The following is an 8889-nucleotide window of genomic DNA, read 5'->3' on the forward strand; positions in this document are numbered from 1 at the left end:
CAAGCAAGGCTTTGTATTGGCTACCACTCTGTTTGCCATATTCTTCTCCTACATGCTCCAGTATGTGCTTAAAGATCTTCTCACAGGTGTACACATTCAATTCAGGGCAGACAGCAACCTCTTCAACTTGCGAAGGCTCAAGGCTTGCACAAAGGTTACTGAACAGCTACTGAGTGAACTCTTGCTCACAGACAACTGCGCTTGCATAGCACATACTCTGGAGGGCATCCAGCTGCTTGTTGATCACTTTTCCCTAGCCTCAGAACACTTCAGCCTGACAATAAGTCTGAATAAGACATAGTACTTGTATCAACCCACCCTTGGCCATGTACTACAAGACCCCACAGCCACTATCAACAACATAAACCTCTGTTCAGTCCAGAGGTTTTGCTATATTGGGAGTATCCTCTCCAATAACACTACTCAGGATGATGAAATGAACCATCGCCTGGCAAAAGCAAGCTTAGCGTTTAAGAGGCTCACTCACAGACTTTGGAAAGAGCATAGAGTTTGTCTCAGAACAAAGATCAAAGGCTACCAGGTAGTGGTTCTTTTGTGGGTGCGAGACTTGGACAACCTATCGGCGTCACATAAAACAAGTGGAAACGTTCCATCTTCCCTCCCCAAGATCTATTTGCTACATCAGGTGGCAGGACAAAATCCCAACACACAGGTTATTGCAAAGTGCTGCATACCTGACACCGAGAGCATGTTCATCAGAGCTCAGCTTCGCTGGGTTGGTCATGTAGTTTTCATGGAGGATTCCCGTATACCAAAGGCAGCGCTCGGCAGCCAGCTGAGCACGGAAACTACACCACAGGGTGTGCCAAATTTAGCTACAAAGAAAATTTGAAACCAACCTCAAGACTTCAAGCTGAATCCCAATACATGGGCAAAAAACACATCAGACAGGCTCAAATGGAGGAGTCTCTGTCTTCAAGCTATTTTGACATTTGAGGAGAACAGGGTCAAGTATCTTCAGGACAAGCAAGCACGGCTCAAAGCCAATACACCCATCCATCCCTCAAACACTGACTTCCTATGTAAAATTTGTAATCAATTATGCAAATCGAGACTTGGCCTAACATCACACATGAGATATCAAACTAGACTGTAAACTGTTTTTTTGAATAATCATCCATCAAAGTGGCTGGATAATGCATAAGTACGAAATTACTTCAGAAATTTTACTAGTCTTTCAGTATTTATAAACCCTACAACACAGGGAGAAAAGTATTCTCAGCATTGCTGTCTTTTCAACTCCTGTGAATGTTATTACAGTGCATTACCTCCCCTTGACCTCTGGATAACCATGCTATCCCCTTCCACTGCCTCCAAGCTCCTGCCCCTCATGGCTCCAGTCCTATCTTTTCCAAAAAAGTCAGCATATCTTTTATAAACATTTCCTTTCTGCATCTGTGCTGCCACCTCCTGTGTGCCCCAAAGCATAGGTCAACTTTCATAGGCATGCACACGATATCCAGCTAAAATTTTCTTACTATCACCCTTCTTGATTCAATCAATGTTGCTCTGCTAATTGCCAGAGCTTCTTGCAGCTCAACAACAGCAAAACTGAACCCTGTGAACCAGCCCCCACCAGAAAACTGGTACCCTAGCCCCTTATCCCATTCCCCTTCCCGTATACCTGCTTAAACAAAATTCAGTAGAGCTCAACTTTGATATCCTGATCAAATTGAACGTTACTCCCCCACCCAGTTGATCACCAAAACTATTTTTATCCCAGAAACATTGAGAGTTCTACCCCTTTCCCTCACCTCCATTGCAACTAAAACTCTAATCCATGCCTACAGAATTCCCCAGGCTAGACTTTTCAAATGCCCTCCTCAGGAGCTCCTCCCAACATAAACTAGGACTCATCCAGTAATTTTGCCATTCGCATACCATCCTGCACTAAGGAGCTGCTACTCCTATTTCCCAATTGGACCCCTGTTTCTCAGAATTTCAATTTAAAAATCTTCATCTTCAAAGCCCTCCATCCTCCCTCATTCCTATGACTCCAATCATCCTCCTTCCTTTATCTTTCCCACTGGCAATCCCCTCCCACCATCACCCTTTGTCCTTGCCCACACCTTCTGCCATTCAAGTTCTGGTCCACCTGTCTCTTGCCCCCTTCCCCGACTTTGCTTGACAGTCATCCTGGCTCCCACAACCTCAAATTGCCCTGGAAGGGCAAGGTATCTCAAAAATTTGAGCAAAAGGTAAAGCTAACAGTTTCACGCTGCTACTATGCAGTAAAAACACAAATGGTATTCGCCACTAACAGGATGCCGCCGTCAAGCCAAAAAGATGTTCTGCCTATCATACAACTAAGTAATGTTGTACAAAACAAAACCAGAATTACCTGGAAAAACTCAGCAGGTCTGGCAGCAACGGCGGAGAAGAAAAGAGTTGACGTTTCGAGTCCTCATGACCCTTCAGCAGAACTGAGTATAGTTAGGAGAGGGGTGAAATATAAGCTGGTTTAAGGTGGTGGGGTGGGGGGGAGAGAGAGAGAAGTTGGGGGGGGGTGTGGTTGTAGGGACAAGCAAGCAGTGATAGGAGCAGATAATCAAAAGATGTCACAGACAAAAGGAACAAAGACGTGTTGAAGGTGGTGATATTATCTAAGAAAATGTGCTAATTAAGAATGGATGGCAGGACACTCAAGGTGCAGCTCTAGTGGGGGTGGGGTGGAAAGACTGACAAGGTATTACAGTTGTAGAAACAGTTATAGTTGTCAGTCTTTCCACCCCACCCCCACTAGAGCTGTACCTTCAGTGTCCTGCCATCCATTCTTAATTAGCACATTTTCTTAGATAATATCACCACCTTCAACACCTCTTTGTTCCTTTTGTCTGTGACATCTTTTGATTATCTGCTCATATCACTGCTTGCTTGTCCTTACAACCATCCCCCCCCCCAACTTCTCTCCCCCCACCCCACCCCCCACCTTAAACCAGCTTATATTTCACCCCTCTCCTAACTATACTCAGTTCTGCTGAAGGGTCATGAGGACTCGAAACGTCAACTCTTTTCTTCTCCGCCGATGCTGCCAGACCTGCTGAGTTTTTCCAGGTAATTCTGTTTTTGTTTTGGATTTCCAGCATCCGCAGTAGTTTTTTGTTTTTATCTCTGAGTAATGTGGTATATGAATTTCAGTGCCAGTGTGATGCTAGATGTGTAGGCTGTACATCCCAAAGACTGGTGGATCATATCAAACAGCATGTCCCAGCCCCTGTTTGCAACGGGCAGGATACGAACCACACCCAAACATACTTGCTAAACTCAAAACAGTGTCCAACATTAAATGTGATTCCACGACTGGACAACATTTGCTAAATAATCCTCAGTGTGCTAAGAATTACGCTAACAACCAATTTAAGATTGTCAGTCAGGGTCACAGTGTGGCACATTTGTGTGTACTGGAAGCTACATATATTAATACACAGGGCCCTGTTCTTTGCAGACAGAAAGAACATGTACACACATTGCATCTCTTTCAGCTAAACAAAATAAATGACAGCCATTTGCTAACTCATTCCTCAGGGCAATGCCTTGACCAATCAGGGTCAAGCTGTTTGGTTTAAATCTCAGACAATACTTGGCAGTTAACTGTCAATTACTATCATTGGTGCATTCTCCATGCCATCACCACTTGCCAACCAATCAGCACTCTCTTCACATACCGTATAAATTGTTGCTTTCCCCTCACATTGGTATTGTTGTGAAATGTCCTGATGAGTGCAAGACGAAAAGCTTAGACAGGTCTCTTTTTTCAGCAATACTCAACTTCTGTACTACCAAATGACTTTATATAAGTTTTGGTTGTTAACAAACTCTGTTTGTAAACAGATTGTATAATGAAAATTACAACACAGTTGTCCTTGCACATGAAATCTCTCAGCAAATAAAAAATGTTTAACAAAGTTTTCTTTTATGAAATGTATGCCCATTAATAAATTACTGCAGACAAATACCGGATTCCCTTTTTAATCAGGCTTTATATTTCTTAGTTTAAATTCCTTCATATGGCATTGATTTTGCAGTGGCTCCTGAAACATACACAAGTACAAAAAGCCTATTTCCAGCTTCAAGTTCTGCTGTTTCTTCACAAGCTAGTGAGCAATCACATCTTGAAAAAGGACAAACTGTGGTTCCCTCTAAAATACAGCCCTTCCCCCACAGAGCAAAGGTCACAGCAGCTATATGCCCTCCCAGAACAAACAAATCAAAACTCAAAGTAGTCTTCTGCATCCTTTCCTGCTTTCTTCCTTGACAGCAGGATTTTCGTTTGCAATTACTTCTACTTTAATGACATTGTGAACATTGAGAGCTGATTTAACTAGTTAATAGGCAAATGGCAGAAAATGTAACCAATCAACAAACAAAAGATTCAATATAAAACAGTGCATAATTAAAAGCCAAATCAACCTTCCAGCAAACATACCACAATTTCGCTAAATATTTGTAATTAGCATTTAAACTGGCTTTGGAGAAATTGTTATTGATAATATTACTGCTTTACTGTTGTATTTATGTGAAAAGTTTGATTGTTCCTAAGTGTGCCATGCAATAAGTGACTCCAGTCATGATTAAATGCTGTAGAGTCACAGTACAAAGTACTTTAATCAAAATAAAAGATCCAGTTTGTCAAGTGCTTTTGAAAAAATGGAAAATTTGAGAATGTTGTTACGGTCAGATTTAGAAAGACCTTATTCACATCTTCCAATCAGTCATTTTATTTTTTCTGATGTCAGAAATGGTCTGTTATGATTATTTCCTCAAATATTCTTTTGCATGCTGGTTTAGTGGCTCAGCAACTCAAGCCAGTGTGTTGCTTATTCAAATAGGGCAGGAAGATACCAGGTTTGATCACCAGTCTGTTCTGAGTCAGCTGATCTCAGTTGGGAGAGATTTTAGGGTACTACAGTTGGCTTCAATGTAGGTTAAAGGCAAATTGGCCAGGGTTCCCATTCCTGTTTGGTATCCAATGACCCTTCCTGGAAATGTGCTCGTGCATATGTGAAAAGAAGACTGTATTGGGTGCATTTATAATGTCATTAAATATAGGCAGATTACTAAATTCAGGCTATCATGTCCTGCATTCAATCTTATTTTTCCACAGTATATTCATTTGAAAACAAACATTTTTGAATAATTTCTCTGCAGTTTTGCAAACCTAATGTGCTTACAGGATACCTGTAAAAGGGCTTCATCACTGCGTAACAGATTTAGAAAAGCTGCAATAAAAATTAATTTGTAATGCTGAGTTAATGCTCCACAACTCCAAATAAAAATAAAACGTTATTTTTGAAAATATCATTTAAAATGCAATTTAAGTTACTGAAGTTTTGCAATGTGAAATTTGCTGTGGTGATGTCAGGCAGTTTGCAAAGCAAACAACAGTCATGAATGAAATGTTAATTCGACACCTTTCCTTGCATTTTTTTAAAATCACAACAAACTTGTACACAGAACTAGTTTAAATGAATTGTCACCTGAATTCTCAAAATATAATTTTCTTTCTATGTTTTCTGCTTTTCTAGCTTCTCTAAAGTTATCAGTGGAGCTCTGCTTTAGTTAACTATGTTTTGAAAATTCAGATCATTTTCCCTGCTGATTTTCTTTCATTACCAGGATCAACCAGTCTATCATCTTGAAACACTCCATCTAGTATTCCAGCTAAGATTTGCAAACTTCACCTCCAGATGATAACCAAAATTAAATGTCAGCCAAGACTGATGCTCAAATTGTGATGTTCAGTATGTGAATACAGCATCCTTCACAATTAAAGCATGAAATTGTGACCCTGCAGCTGGTAAAGTTAATGCATGACTGAGTCCAGATTCAATTCCCAGTCTGCAATGAGTTAGCTGATCTTAAATGAGAGAAAGGATGCTAAAAGCCGCTCCAGCACCCATCAGCTGAAAGCAAGAGCATGGGGGTGGGGAGGTGTGGGGTGGGGGGGGGTGGCAGGAATCAACTTGTTGTACAACAACCTTAACTGGACAAAATTGGACCTGAATGTAATTATGTCCCTTCCCACCCACATTGCTTAGATAAGCTTGCCAACACACCATCTAAGCTAATATAGGGAGAAGGGCACGGAGGTATTGAGGACGGGGAGAAATAGGCATCAGTGGAAGTAAATCCTGGATATATTATTACCTCCAGGAGGGCAAAATTTGAAGTGGATTTAAATTTTAAAAGAAGAGGGAATATGATATTGTTCATTCCTTGAACGTAAGATAGTATGCCATTCAATGATATAGCTTATCATGGAGCTTGTTTATCTCAGCAAAATTAATACTTAGGAACCTTCTTCAGTAAAGAAGTTTGTGCTCTTTTAACGAGTTATCTTTGTAGCTTTTGAACTCCTGTGGGCAAGCATCAACAATGATTTTGGTAACAAGAATCTTGCATTAATATTTAGGAATCATTATTGTTGGAAATTGCAGCTTTAATTATTGGGTCATGACAAGTTCACAAATTTATGCACCTTTTCATGAGGAAAAACTCAAACCTGTGCAAGTTTTATTACATAAATAATGACATTCATAATGATTTTCACTTTCTTGAATGGCAAATGAAAATCATTTAACAGAACCCACTGAATACAAATTACAAGGCTAGGATTTCACTGTCACACTATATAAATTCAATATAATATTTTAAATTAGATAGTCTCAGAATTTCTCAAAAGTTTTGAAACATCCAACCTAATAGTCAGTAAATGAAACATTTAAAAAAAACACAATTGAATTTTGACTTATTCTTGCTGTTTCGTTAGCAGTTCATTCAAAAGGAAAATAGTTCACTATGATCGCATACTTCACATCCGTCTTCATCCAAGAGAATGAGGATGAAGGTATGGAACTCGGGGAGAGAGACTGTGAGGTTCCTGAGCAAATTGACATAGGGAGTGACAAGTTATTGGCGGCATTGGCAGGCTTAGAAGTGGACAAATCTCCAGGTCCGGATGACTTGTGTCCCAGATTGATGAGGGAGGCAAGGGAGGAGATCGCTGGGGCTCTGACCCAAATTTTTAATTCCTCTCTGGCCATGGGGGAGGTGCCAGAGGACTGGAGAACAGCTAATGTGGTTCCGCTATTTAAGAAGGGTTGTAGAGATAAGCCAGGCAACTACAGACCAGTGAGTCTCATGTCAGTGGTAGGAAAACTATTGGAGAAAATTCTGAAGGAGAGAATCTATCTTCACGTGGAGAGGCAAGGTTTGATCAGTGATAGTCAACATGGCGTTCTCAGAGGGAGGTCATGCCTAACAAATTTGATTGAATTTTTTGAGGAGGTGACCAGGTGTGTAGATGAGGGTAATGCAGTTGATGTAGCTTATATGGATTTCAGCAAAGCCTTTGACAAGGTCCCACATGGGAGACTTATAAAGAAGGCAAATGCACATGGGGTACAGGGTAATTTTATAAGGTAGATTCAAAATTGGCTTAGCTGTACGGGACAGAGGGTGATGACAGAAGAATGCTTTAGTGACTGGAAGCCAGTGTCCAGTGGCGTACCACAGGGATCTGTGCTCAGTCCCCTATTATTTGTCATTTATGTAAACAACATAGATGACTATGTGGGGGGTAGGATTAGTAAGTTTGCGGATGACACAAAGATTGGCTGGGCAGTTAACAGTGAGGTTGAGTGTCTTGGGCTACAGGAATATATATATGGGATGGTCAAATGGGCAGATAAGTGGCAAATGGAATTTAACCCTGAAAAGTGTGAGGTGATACACTTTGGAAGGAGTAATTTGACAAGGAAGTATTCACTTGTATGTATCTCAATCACTTGAGTAATTTGACAAGGAAGTATTGAACGGCATGACACTAGGAAGTTCTGAGGAACAAAGGGACCTTAGTGTGTGTGTCCATAGATCTCTGAAGGCAGAGGGGCATGTTAGTGGGGTGGTGAAAAAGGCATATGCGACAATTGCCTTTATCAATCAAGGCATAGATTACAAAAATAGGGAGGTCATGTTGGAGTTGTATAGAACCTTGGTGAGGCCACAGCTGGAGCACTGTGTGCAGTTCTGGTCGCCACATTATAGGAAGGATGTGATTGCACTGGAGGGCATGCAGAGGAGATTCACTAGGATGTTGCCTGGGATGAAACATTTAAGTTATGAAGAGAGGTTGGATAGACTTGGGTTGTTTTCATTGGAACAGAGAAGACTGAGGGGCGACCTGATCGAGGTGTACAAGATTATGAGGGGCATGGACAGGGTGGATAGGGAGCAGCCATTCCCCTTAGTTAGAGGGTCAGTCACGAGGGGAAACAAGTGGAAGGTGAGGGGCAGGAGATTTAGGGGGGATGTGAGTAAAAACTTTTTTACCCAGAGGGTGGTGACGGACTCGAATGCGCTGCCTGGGAGGATGGTGGAGGCGGGTTGCCTCACATCCTTTAAAAAGTACCTGGATGAGCACTTGGCACGTCATAACATTCAAGGCTATGGACCAAGTGTTGGTAAATGGGATTAGGCAGGTAGGTCAGGTGTTTCTCACGTGTTGGTGCAGACTCGACTGGCCGAAGGGCCTCTTCTGCACTGTGTGATTCTGTGATTGTAAAAGAAAATACCTAGATTTTAAGTGTTCCTTTTGATTTTTTTCTGAAAATTGATTTTGTAACTGGTAATTCTACATATAAATGACATTAAAATGCTCTTTATTTCCCGTTATCTCTCTGGAATTATGCCATTGCTGCCATGAAGTTTTGCTTTGCATCATGTGATCCAAATAAGCTCTTCAACTGGCAGTGTTTAATAAAAAAAATCATAATATGATCTTCAATGTTAAACTTAATGTGATTTATATACCGCCTCTGTTAACACATTTGAAAAACCTGTTGAAAATTGGGGGCTGAATCTTTTTCT

Source organism: Cetorhinus maximus, chromosome 5 (assembly GCF_964194155.1).
Source record: "Cetorhinus maximus chromosome 5, sCetMax3.hap1.1, whole genome shotgun sequence".
Classification (NCBI taxonomy): Eukaryota; Metazoa; Chordata; class Chondrichthyes; order Lamniformes; family Cetorhinidae; genus Cetorhinus; species Cetorhinus maximus.